The sequence below is a fragment of the Thalia democratica genome, chromosome 2 (genome assembly GCF_965202585.1).
Source record: "Thalia democratica chromosome 2, ktThaDemo2.hap1.1, whole genome shotgun sequence".
NCBI lineage: Eukaryota > Metazoa > Chordata > Thaliacea > Salpida > Salpidae > Thalia > Thalia democratica.
The window spans coordinates 66,372,988-66,387,439 of NC_139166.1; the positions used below are offsets into that span (position 1 = coordinate 66,372,988).

Consider the following 14,452-nt stretch of genomic DNA (forward strand, 5'->3'; position numbering starts at 1 on the left):
GATAGAAAAACTATTGCTCATCTGAGAATTTTTATTAGAGATGTTTTTACTAATTTTGACAATTTGGTAGAATTTCTTTGTTTAGTTCCAATGCGAAGCACAACAATCGTTAAAATTTTTCAAGTAAAAGTTCAATGTACCAATACGGAGTTTTTGGAAGTACAATTCCTTCTTTTATTTTTAGTATAAAGTTTAATTAAAGTTTAAAAAAATGTCTTAAAACATTTATCAATATTAAAAAATACTGTTAAGCTACTATAATATGCTTTTTAATAAAAAAACATTTATTTGGTAATTTTTTTTGAGTTAAATCGAAATTTCATTACTTTAAATGTAAAAATTGTTTGAAATTTCAGGTTTTTTCAAAAATTCTCAAACTCAAGTTTTTTTCTAGAATTTTTAACCGTAAATTCACAAATTCAAAGCTTTTCCGGGATTTAACTTTTTTGGCAACACTGATTGTTCATTCTTTAATGTAAACAATAATTTTAATAATATTTTGAATTATATCAGCTGCAAGACTTAAAATTTACAATATATTAAAACTTAAACTAACACTGTGGATTGAGCAAAACATACATCATAAGTTTAATTTGCCACTCTTTCAAGCAAAAAAGCCAGCCTTAGTCAACAAAAACATTCCTGATATTTTTGTATACAAAAAACAATTCTTGCCAAAAACTTATAAAATGGCTTAGTTGGCCTGAGATTTGAAGTCTTTAAATAGTGATAGTCTGAGGGTGTGGCGATGTTTAGTTGTTTATTTGCTTCAATTTGAACTATTTTGATTAACAATGTACAGACTTATAAATTTACCATCCCTATATTTAGTTTATATTAAATAAGTAGCTCGAAAAAACAGCAATTGTGTGTATTAATATGCAAGGCATAAAGATTAACTTAGCTTGAAAAAAACAATGTTTGAAAAATGGACTGTATACCTAACAAAAGCTATATCAACTTATGTCATATATATTATTTTAAATGTGTCTGTATAAATTTAGATATGACATGTATAAATAACAATGTTAAAAAAGTATGCATAAACTAAACTTAAAATAACTAAAATATTAAATAAAAAGTGGTTTAAAATATGACAATTTTTTTAAGTTGGTGTGCATAGAAAACTTATAAAAAATTAAAATGTGTCAAATCAAAAATCAAATGAACCTTATTTCTTATTACATTGTTATTTTAAATGTATTCAAACTAAAATATAACATTTACAAATAAAAAAATTATAAAAGAAACTGAGGTATAAAAAATATTTAAAAAGCATATCTAAGCTATAAAGAAATGACACTTAAGTTAATTACTGTGCATTACTTTTATACAAAATGGAAAATATTTGCATTTAGTTTATTTAATAAAGAGGTATTATATAACCAGCTTATTAAATCCAAGCACTCTTGACACTCTTTTTTCAGATAATTACTTACTGTTGTAAAAAGAAGTAATTATGAAACTGAGAAACATATCCTGTTAGAACGCTAATCTGTCTTTTTCACATTTTTAAACTAAAGCAGTAATTACTTGAAATTATTTTAAAATGTTGTAGAGAGACTTCAATTCAAACTAATCAAATTAAGTCGAATTACCGGAAAAATTTAACTAGAAATATAATTTTGCTCAGCGGGCCACATTTACATGCTCGCGGGCCACAAAATTTTCTTTCGCGGGCCGCATGCCATTCAAAAAAATAACATGCTCGCGGGCCGCAGATTTACCCTTCGCGGGCCGCAATTGGCCCGCGGGCCGCAGTTTGCCGACCCCTGCCTTAAACAAACATAACAAATATCTACCATATCTGATATGGTTAGTAAGTCCATGCATATTACTAAACTACAGTTTATAAATGACAAATTGTTGTTAATCACTGGCTGTTTAATATGATAGGCATTAATAACCTCACTAATTTAACTCTTAAACTTTTCCTTATTATCTTTTATTTTCACTGGCTGTATATTTCATATTCACTAAAAATCTCACTAATTTTTACACTTAAACATTTTCTTTTTATCTTTTATTATTACTTGCTGTATATTTCATAAGCATTAAAAACCTCACTAATTTTACACTTAATTTTTTTTAATTTCTATCTTTTATTATCACTGGCTGTATATTTCATGTGCATGAAAAACCTCACTAATTTTACTCTTAAACTTTTTCTTTTTATCTTTTATTTTCACTAGCTGTATATTTCATAAGCATTAAAAATCTCACTAGTTTTACACTTAAACTTTTTCTTTTTATCTTTTATTATCACTTGCTGTATATTTCATATTCATTAAAAATCTCACTAATTTTACTCTTAAACTTTTCCTTCTATCTTTTATTATCACTGGTTGTATATTTGATGTGCAGTAAAAATCTCACTAGTTTTTCTTTTAAACTTTTTGTCTTTTATTATCATTGGTTGTATATTTTATATTCATCAAAAATCTCTTTAATTTTACTCAAATCTCACTAGTTTTTCTCTTAAGCTTTTTCTTTATTTCTTTTACTGACCAATTATTTCAGAATCTTCTAGAGATCATAATTTTATTTCTATATTATCTTGTTTTAAACTGTAATATTTCACTAGGAATTTAAAAGCTTTCCTAGTTTTCTATAGGATTATGGTGTTAGTACGGCTAGAACTGTATATAAAAGGCCATGAGGTCTTAATTTGAAACTTACACTAGATATTCTGGGGTTGATGATGAAGAGCCAAAAAAATTCTTAAATGTTTTTAATTGTATTTTTTGAGTAATATTGTTGGAAGAGGCCACAGCTTTTTGATTTTATTTAAGGAGGCCCTTTGAAAAAAGTTTGAGAAACCCTGGTCTAAAAACTCCAGGGTAAATTCGCATATTTAGCCTAAAACCAGAGCTGTGCAATAAACTAAATTTCTCAACGACCATATTGTTTATTTTGTTGAACTTAAATTGACTAATTTTATACTCCATTTAGTTGATCAGTATAGCTGTCTTACATTATATTATTTTTTTTAGGTTTAAATTTATGAGTTATTAACAGCAAATATTAATACAGCGTTTATAACCACAAGTTAAATACAGATAAGCGTAGTCGAAAAGTACTTCTATTTGTGTTTGTTTTCAATAAATATGAATATCTTGACTATAACTATAAGTTTTTGCTAAATATAGCTGTTGCTTCTTACTTGAAAATTAACAGCAGTTTTATTTTAATTTAGAAAAATACAATTATTACTTTTATTAAGCTTTTAATTGATTTAATTAGTAAAAACAGTAGTTTTTTAAGTGTTTTGTTTATTTTGTACCAAAAAATAAAGATAGATATTAATTTATGTATTCAAAGATGTTTAAAAACGATGAAAATTCATTTAATTATAAGCACATTTTATATTTAAGTTCTATAAACATTTATTTTTAATTGTTTACTAAATAATAGTAAGTGGCAAATTTTTTTATTTTTAATATTTTATTTGTAAATTATAATGAATAGAACTTACTGTCTATTTAAAGTTAAAAATTCTGAAAGTTTGTATTTTATTATTTTACGAAAAACAATCTAAATCGTTTTCAAATTACTATCAATTCGGTTGCATCATGTGAATCAGTGTGCACAAATCATAGAGTTAGTATAAAGTTTATAGGCAGCAACAATAACCAGCTCAGTAGTCATGATTCTCTTGTTGAAGAACTCATTGATGATGTAGGCAACAACGTCATTGTGTTTGAAATTCCAGGTAAAATCAATGTATTTCCATAAATATGTAATGTGTCATAACTGCTATGTTTTGTTTTCAAACTATACTATTTAGGTATCAGATTTGCCAAGGTTGATTTTTTAAGTGAGTAAGAATTTTGCAATGCTATTTCTTGCAAGGTTAACATATTACCCCTTATTTCTAACACTTCTTTCCTTACTTAAGGTTCTATTTCTTAAATCTCTAATGTATAACCTTAGATTTAAAGCTTAACCCTTCACCCTATGGTTTGAAATTTAAAAATCAAAAACGGTATTCACATAATTCAAAATTTTTAATTTTACTTTTTTCTTTAATATATAGCTTTTAGTTACAGAATTTATACCCTGATTCTATTTAAAATTCAACTCTCATAACTTCCAACCAAAACTTTAATCTCTTATCTAAAACTAATCATTTTTTCTTAATTTATGCACAATCACTAGAATTTAATCTATAAACCTTAAATTGACTATATTTCCTTAAATTCAAAAAAAGTTATTGAAAACTTCTGTGCGTACTCGTGATCCATAAAGTAAGTATCCAGTCGGACCCGAATCTTTTCTTTAATATTTTTTTTTGTTTTATCCGGTGTAAGTTTCAAAACTACCCTTAATTACTCATAAGACCTTTTTTTGCTCACAACCATCAACTCCAAAATATAGGCATAATGACGGCCTTACGGCCCGTTTACTAGTCAAAGTGCCCATTTAAAACTTATGGCCAACTTTTGAAACCCCGATTTAAACGATATTGCTTAAACACTACTTACAAGGTGGCCAAACAACCTGGAATCCTGGAAAAAACTGGAATTTGAGAATTAAAAAAAAACCTGGTATTTTGAATAAAATTCACTAAAAAACTTGGATTTTAAACAATTTGTACATGTTAAGTAGATAAATTTTGATTTGACATAAAATATCCATAATATAGATAAAAATATTTTGTCATCATCAAAATTTTTTATTAAAATACACATATAAAGTAGCTTTACACTATCTTTTCAATGTTTTATACTATTTAACACAGTTTCTTACCTTAAACTTTACTTTAAACTAAAATTAAGGTATACTATCTAAATCCACCCGCGTTCAAAATCCACCCGATCAAAATCCACCCGAGTTCAAAATCCACCCGATCAAAATCCACCCGGTTCAAAATCCACCCGATCAAAATCCACCCGACTCTAAATCCACCCGATCAAAATCCACCCGAGTCAAAATCTACCCGATCAAAATCAACCCGAGTCAAAATCCACCCGATCAAAATCAACCCGGTTCAAAATCCATCCGATCAAAATCCACCCGATTAAAATCCACCCGAGTTAAAATCCACCCGATCAAAATCAACCCGACTCTAAATCCACCCGTTTCAAAATCCACCCAATCAAAATCCACCCGATCAAAATCCACCCGGTTCAAAATCCACCCAATCAAAATCAACCCGACTCTAAATCCACCCGTTTCAAAATCCACCCGATCAAAATCCACCCGATCAAAATCCACCCGATCAAAATCCACCCGGTTCAAAATCCACCCGATCAAAATCAACCCGACTCTAAATCCACCCGATCAAAATCCACCCGGTTCAAAATCCACCCGATCAAAATCAACCCGACTCTAAATCCTCCCGTTTCAAAATCCACCCGATCAAAATCCACCCGGTTTAAAATCCACCCAATCAAAATCAACCCGAGTCAAAATCCACCCGATCAAAATTTACCCGATTCAAATTCCACCCGATCAAAATTCATCCGAGTTAAAATCAACCCGATCAAAATCCTACCGACACAAAATCAACCAAAGTCAAAATCCAACCGAATCGAAACAAGCACCTTGTTTATTTATTTCTTTTTAAATCAAGTATCATTTAAACAAATCTCACCACTTTAAAGTACCAATCTTAAACAAGTTTTATTTAAAAAACACTTATAAAATCTTGTATTTTTGTCCCTTATAAATTGACCTAAGAATATAAAAACTGTACTACAGATTGAACTTATTTTGTGAGGTTTTTTGAGTTGTTATTTGGTATTTTTGCTTATTATAAGGAATTTTTGACAAAAATATATTTGTTTTTTTGATTACTGAATATAATTTTGAATAGCTACAGCCGGCAAGCAGCTTTTAAAGGAACTGTTGTTTTTGATATAAGTATAACCATAAGAGCTAATAAAAGTTAAACAACGTCAAGATAAATAAATTAAAGTTTTACTATACAAATATGACTATGTTAAAACTTTTAGAAAACTAAAGGATGTGCCAGAAAAAATAATCTTGTATTATCTCAATCACAATTACACGACAATCAATTATAATTTACTGTTTCTAAGTATAAAATTTAATAATTTAGAACTTTTAAGTAATTTTTAAACAAATACGTCACACGATATAATTTTTATAAAAACTGAGTATTACAAGTGAAAGCTACCATTTATACTACAAATTAATCCATTTAATTTAGGGGTCAGCAAACTGCGGCCCTCGAAGTGTAAATATGTGGCCCTCAAGCATGTAAATTTGGTCCGCTAAACAAAACAAAATTTAAATTGAAATTTTCAAAAAAAGAAAAAGAAATTATAATAGTTTGTTTTTAAGTTCCTGAATATCATTTAAAATCCATTTATTATGCTTAAGCCTTAGATGTGAAAAAAGACAGATAGTAAATCTAGAAGTTTTTCTTTAAAGTTTAGACTTTACTTTTCCTTTTAAACAACAAAAGTTTACATACTTATATAAATTACTTATATAATATTGCAAAGTTTTTTTAACTTTTAAAAACACGGTGACTGGGTTGAAGTAACTGTTGTACTTTTTTTGTTTCAAAAAGTTGCAACCCGAAAAACTTTAGATAGATTATTAAGGTATTTAAAGGTTTTAAAAGAAAAACTTACACTGTTTAAAATGAAAGTATTAATATTTGTTTATATTTTAACTAGTTTAACCAAATCACTAAAATTTTAAATACGTGATATGCTGTGCATTAAATAAAAAAAGACTTTTTTTAACTACTAAAAAGAAAATACAAATAAAATAATAGAAATTGATTATAAAAAGTGTACATAATGATCTACACCTGTTTTTAAGCTTAGTTTTTTTCAGATGTCACTGAGAGTTGTTTGTAAATGACAACCTGAAATGGCTATAAACAAAATGCAAAAGACTGAAAGAAAGATAAAAAACAACACTTTATGAAACCGAACCAGAAGAGGAAATGGATATCAAATTTTATTAACTGTATTATTGCATCACTGTGTTGTTGTGTACCGTGTTGTTTTCTGAAACACAAAACGTTTCATAGATTGCTTTCTTAATTATTAAACAGATAAGTGGTCATGAAAATTAAAAATTTGTTATTTAATTTAAATAACCTTGTAAATAATGATAGAAATAATAATATGCCACAAGTTTTTTTAAAAAATAGTTTTCGACTTTAGAAAAAAATATACATTTTAAACATGCCAGGCCTGATCCCTATAAGTAGATAAACGTGACTAAAACAGACTAAAAACAAAAATTGAATAAAACAACGGCTCGCGGAAAAAATTGAAACATGAAATTTGGCCCGAGATAAACAATTGTCTGCCGACTCTGATTAAATCCAACTGCATCTTCGTTACTTTTAATAACAAAAAAGTAAAAGGCAAACGTTTAAAATTCATTTAGTTTGTGTTTTTTTTAATATAATTTTTTTATGTGAAAGGTCTTAACAAGATATTTATCTATAAAAGTATTATTTTTTTTAGTCTTAGCTATAAAAATAATTAATTGTTAATTAAATGACAACTTTGGCGAAAACCGGTAGAAATAGTTCAGAAAATCTTGTGCCGTGAGGCAAGCTCTGTTTTACATAAAGGTTTGATTATACCTATTCAATCATCAAACCACAAACACTTGTTATACTCAGATCGGGTCTCAGTCTACCAAGTGCTTGTGGTCTGATGATCTAATTGGTATGATCATCACTTTATGTTAATTATTATTGTAAGTTTATTGTCATACGAAGGATCCAGGCATCAAAACCTAGGCACTTATACTTTAATTAGTTTCTTTGTGAACTATATTTGGAATAAAATAAGCTAAGCTTATTTAAAACTTAAAGTTTGATTTTGAAAAACAGTTAAGTTGTTATTAATTAGACATGAAGTTTTTAAATGTCTTTTTATACCATTTTTAGAAACTATAGTACAAAAAAAAAAGTTTTGTAAAATTTTTAGAACATACAAATACACACTCTTTTGTGTCATGTCGTATTTATCTATTACTGAAAACTTCAAGATCTTAACGTTTTACATATATAAAAATTTAATAATTTTTTAAGCTGTTTTAATCTTTAAAAGTTATGGTCATGTTAGTTAGACAATGCTTCTAAGCTTTTAATAAAGTTGTAATAACTTACTAGAGTTTTACACTACTTGATATTAATTTATCAATATTAATAATGATATTATAAATATAGTTACTAAGTTTAGATTTAAATCTAATAGGTGTAATATACTATATTAGTTGTTATGCAACATAACATATTAAAGAATTTAATAACGAACGAAAACAAAACTGGTACAGGTATTAGCAAACTGAAGTTGTCTGCTTAAATGCCTAGAAAAAAAAACATAATGAATACTATATAAATCTTTAAAATGTTAGTGGCAAAAATTTTTTTTCTAAATCTTCAAAAGAACTTAATTATACATAACACTAAATTTAAATCTTTATGACATATAAATAAACCAAATTAAACAACTTAATGAAAAAAAAAAGACTAAATTGGTACAGGTGTAAAGCAAATTAAAGTTGCCTGCTTAAATATCTCGAACAAAAAGTTAACATAAAAGATACTATATAAATACTCTAAAATGTTATTGGTATAAACTATTTGTCAAAATTTTCAAAAGAACTAAACAGCACACAACAATGAATTTAAATCTTTATGACATTAAAATGAACTTATTTAAACAAATTTATGAAAAAAAACGAATAATAATACAAACGCTAGTTATTAAAGGTTATGGGCAATACCTCTAAGGTATTTTAATATAGTTTTTTCAGAACGACTATTTACAATTCTTTTCAACCTCTGGTCAAGATCTCTGTACTGTTTTTGTTTCTTTTTTGGAGGTTCACCTGCGTTTAACCTCATAATTTCCAAGCTTTGAGTTTTTTGTTACTTGACAATTGTCTGCACACACTTAAACACGCCAGGGTTGGCACACTGCATGACGGACTTAAATCGTCTGTGCCAACCCTCAACACAGTTGTTTGTCCGGAAGCAATTTGACCTTGTTCTTTCGTAAACACTCCAAAAGTTTATCGGAAAAAGTGGTTCTCGACCTTCGGCACCGATGTAAGTGTGAACGAAATACTTAACAATAGGTTTTGCTTCATCTGGACAACCCCTATGTTGAAGCAAAAGTTATTAAGGGAGGCACGACTATCGAATTCGGATATTTTAAATTGTTAAAAAAACATTTGCTGGGCAACAACACAAAGTATACACTTGGAAAAAAAAACGTATGAAGTTCTTGTTAATGTCTATAAGCTTTATTTTTTTATTTTAAATTATTTTTGAGATATAGTTAAAATATATTTTAAAATATATTAAATTGTCAATATCTCAATAAACAATTTATTTATTTTTTAATATGAAAAATGGCTTGTAGTATTAATACGACCTACATACGCACTTTTATTTTTTCAAATTTATATTTATTTTTGAGATGTAGTCTTTTAAATATTTTTATAAGAAATTGAATTGCCGAAATTTTAAACGTTTGAATTGTCATGTAACCTTATGAAGCTTTAAAAATATAATTTTTGAACTTACATTGTTTGTTTAATTTGAAACCGTTTAATTTCTTAAACTAAGTCTTCCAGCGTAATCAATCAGCAAATTGATTTTAGTTTTAACTGTGACTTGGGACTGATTTTTTTTTACCTTAAAAAAAGCTCATCTCTTGCCAGGAATGCGTAATTTTTCACAAACTGACGAAAAGAGCAAGTGCCTAGTCTCTTTTTAAATCACATTTTATTTTTGTTTTTTAAGCAACAAGTCATTTTAACGAAAAAGAGTGAAGGCTTTACAATATAATGGCTAAAATTAAAACTTGTTTTAATGTTTTATAGTTGATATAAGTATTGTTTGCTGAACGATACAAAAAAAGTGCTCAAAAGATTGGCCTACTAAGGTCTGCAAAAGAACTTTAGGGTTATTAAGTTGTACAGCAGGTAAAACTAAAAAACCAAAACAATACTAAGTTACACTTTATAGTTCAAAAATTATTACTTTACTTAGTTTTGGCTGCTTTTTGATTATTTGTCACTTTATATTTTGAAAATTTAATTAAGCCCGATATTAGTTATTTCAAAGATAAGAAGTATAAATAAGTGATTTACTTACAAGACAAAACTTCAAAAATACTCTGTATTGATCTGTACACAACTTTTTTAGCAAAAATCTTATTTATTGAGTGGCTAATAGAGCTTGAATACTATAAACTTATCAGTATATACACACGAATATGTGCATTATTCAACAAAACAGTAAATTGTTATAAAAAATTCTGAAACCCGCACTACGAGCCAAACGTTTTTATCTAAAATAAAACGTTAAACGGTTGTTGAATTTCACTTCAACTATACATTTTTTGTTACTTTTCAACAAACTTTGTTGTCATTTTCTGATTATTAATAAAATATCCTACTCTACAAACTTTATATTATAATTTTAAATTTTGTTACTACAACACTGTAATAAAAAAAAATCCAGGGTGTTTCGAACTGACGTCACGAATGTTGGCTGCACAACTTACTGTTTTTATTTTATATTTTATGCAGAGTATATTAAAGTATGCATTGTTTATTGAACATTAAAAAAAAAGATCAATTTTTTTTTTCATAGAACCAGGTGTACTAAAAACCCTTCGGTTGTCGAATCACACTCCACGGATACAGTTTAATGTCTGGTCCGGGACATGTTTACTAAAATGCTTTTAAACTGTCTTATTCTACATGATTTTAAATTAGTTGTTTGCTATAAAACACAATTTTTTTTTACAAAAGTCTAAAACACTGCGATTGTACTATATTAATATATACTTTTATAGCGTTGTTTTCTTATCGTTGAGCAATATGTATTCTAACTTTAAGCTTCTTTTTTTTTTCGAAAGTAACTACTTAAAATAATTTTTAAAGTCAATTTAACAATTTCTTATCAGACGCGGTTGAAATTAAATTTAAACACTTTTACTTTCAATTCAACTCATAGGAATCAAGCTTACAGTGAAACATTTTTTTACAGTAAACTTAAAGTTATATGTTGTGAGTTTAAAGTTGACTAATTTAATTCAAAAATTTATCGTGTTAAGTTTATTTACAAGTTTTAAACATAAAAAAACTGTGGTTTTTTAAAGCAACTGTATATAAATTATTTGAAATATCGAACTAATATTTTTACGTGAAGTCAAAACTAATGTGTATTCATAAACAACCCAAAGAGAAACTCGCAAATAAGTATAAATATGTACCAAAACAAAAGTTATAATGATATACTTCAATGTTTTATTTTTTGCTAAAGTATCACAATAGCAAAGAGTTGTTAACAAATAAAATATTAATAGAGGCATTTAATGATGAAAGAAAAAAGTTCTAGAGATTAATCAACTTAAAACATAAACTTCATATAAAAAGGTTAAAAACAAAGGATTGTTGCAAATACGAATGAATATTTTAGAGTAGAATAAAAAAAATATAAATTGTTAAATTTATTGGTAAGATAAATCATATATATGATTTCATAAATTAAATTATAAAAGGAAATGGCAACATTGATTGCAAAAAGCTGAAGGCTCAATTTACAAATTTGTTTATTATAATAAAAGTTTAACAAGCAAAAGAATTATTCAATTTACCTTACAGAAAAAGTAAAGCTATTTTTGTTAATTTGTTTACTCAATCTATTATAAGACATTTTTGTAAATTTAGTTTACATAACATGCTAAAGCTAACTAAGTTGTTTTTGATCAAATTATTTGAATCATTTTTTACCACTAGTTTTTGTAAAATTTTACTGTTTATTGAAATTAGTGCAAAAAAACAATTTTAAGGAAAGCACATAATACTTTTTATAAAAGTTGGTGTCTTTTTTACATTTAAATTTTCTTGGGTATATTAACAAGAAATAGTTTTTAAGTAAAAAACAATAATTTGCATAAACAAAGTTACTTTAATAAAACTCTAGTTGTAGAATTTGTTTAAGCTCAGCATTTAACTATATTTCGGAAAAATTGTTACCAGGCAAGTTGAAGGATACCCATAAAAAGTTTAAAAACTGTGTTTAGTCTTTTTATGGGTACCCTTTAGAAGTTTAACATATATAACAGTTTATGAAGTTTTTGAAGTTATGCAGGTAAAATAAGTTTAAAATTATATATTTACATCAAATTAAAAAGGATACCCATCAAAAGTTTAAGAGATGTGTTAGTCTTTTCATGGATATCCTTTTTAAATTTAATATCTATAAAAGTTTTAACAAGTTTTTAAAGATATACGAATAAAATAAAAGTAAAAAATTAGATATTTTAGATCGAATTCAAAAGGATGCCCATATAAAAATTTCAAGCTGTGTTTAGTCTTTTTATGGGTATACTTTTATGAGCAAGAAATCCCTCAAACAGCATTGCTAAGAATTTAGGTAAAACTTGTATGGTATATTTTAAAAGCAATAATAAACTGAGAAAAAATATATAACAACATCATAAAACATAACTATACAAATCTGTTAAAAATTAAATTTATTAAAAAATATTTAATTTTTGCAAAAAAGGTTGTATATCTGATAAACGAAAATCGTGCAAAATTGGAATTTTTCTGAAAAAGTTTATTCAGGCTTATGGTATAAAAAACAAATTGAAAAAAAGAATTACAACATCATTAAACTCATTTTAATAAGTATATTAAAAAAGAATTTGAAAAAAAATTAGTTTTTTTGGAGAAAAGGTTGTATAAATAAAAAATTAGAAAATATACAAAATTTTAAAATAGGCCCCACTTAAAAAGTCAAACCTCAATTCAATGGATTTTTTTTAATTAAAGACAAAGGACCGTTCTCTAGAATAAAAAAAAAAAGGTTTTAATTAGCTATTAAGATAAGGAAAATAATTGGGTCTTAACTTTGGACATTTTTATAAAATTCCTGATAAACGCTCTCAAGCTAAGTTCACGCTCGTTTTTAAATCTATTAAAGTTTTAAGAAACAAAAGAATTCTATGAAAAAATTTACGTAAAAAGTTTTTTTACTTATACAAAAAAGTTTAAAAATACGTCACATCGATATAAATTTGTGCAAATTTTTAAAAGGATACCCATAAAAAGACTGACCCCTTAAGCAAATTCCTTTAATGTGATAAATTAAACGTGTTTGTAAATTTTGTTTACTGCATTACTGCTTCATATCGTGTTTATTACGTCACAATCGTAAAACGCGCTGGTTTATAAATATATATGTGTGTGCAAGAGCATGAGCCCCGTTGGCGCAGTAGGCAGCGCGTCAGTCTCATAATCTGAAGGTCGTGAGTTCGATCCTCACACGGGGCATGGTTTTGTTGATTTTTTGACGTTTAAATATTCTATTCAATACAGTAAAAATAAAAAATTAATTATCGTTTTTGTGAAACCTAGAAATTTTACTGACTTATAATTGCCCCGTTTTTTCAATTTAACGCTAAAAATGTATTAGTTCTAGAATCATTAAAAATGAGTAAATTTGAAACCATGCTGGATGATAAGTTATATTTGGTATAACTTCACTCGATAATTTTGTTGTTTATATGCTCTTAAAAACCAACATAAAAATAATAAAACACAGACTTAAAACTGGACATAACAAAACAGAATTAGAATTAATTTAATGAACACATTTTGCTTGTAACATACAGTTTTTTAAAATTAAAAGTTTTATAGAATCTTTAATCAGTTTAATTACAGGTATAAAACAATTTTTGCTTATCAAAAAACGGTTTCTGACTAATTAATATAATTGTTACATAATATTTTTTAAAAAGTAAAATAGCTAAAAATATTCTAAATAAAATGTGTTTCAACCACTAGTATATTTTAACCTTATAATAACTTTAACTTTTAAAACTATTTGTTATTAAACTAATCTGCTCTTAATAATAATAGTATACTCTACTTAATCCTTTTTTTAAATAAAACTTTTTTTTACTTTACATTACTATTCTTTAAACGTAAAACTAAGAAAAAATTCTAGAGTTATTTTTTGTTTCCATACAGTTGCGCTGTTTTAAAAGTTATATAAAACTAAAATTTTCCGAATTCTTAAATTTTAAATTTTGTACAAACAGCTCTTGTGAATTATACTTTATAAAAGTTTATATTAACAAGTGACTAGTTGGTCCATTAGGTTTCAATAAAGTAAATATTATGATAGCATAGCATTAGTGTTTTTTTTTAATTGTAAATATTTTTATTTTGTAGAATAATTTTAATACTTTAAATTTATATTTTAAAGCAAAATGTGTTACTATTACTGTTTTTATATACATTTATTGTTAAATTTGGATGCCCTTATTAGGTCTTTCTTTAAATTAAGTCAATTGACAAAAGTTGTAAGGGTTAAATTTTTTCTTTATAAAAACTAATAATAACATAAATTAATTAAATAAAACTTTCTTGAAGTTAGTTTACATTATTCATCGTCAGTTGAGCAAAAATGAAATTTACA

General features: G+C 26.4%; 1 non-coding gene across 1 annotated transcript; it reads left to right on the top strand.

Annotated features, from left to right (window-relative positions):
* Nucleotides 1–13,229: 13,229 nt before the first annotated feature.
* Nucleotides 13,230–13,302, top strand: Trnam-cau (transfer RNA methionine (anticodon CAU)). Its single transcript has one exon. It is a non-coding gene; the product is annotated as a tRNA-Met (tRNA).
* The last annotated feature ends 1,150 nt before the right edge of the window (nucleotides 13,303–14,452 follow it).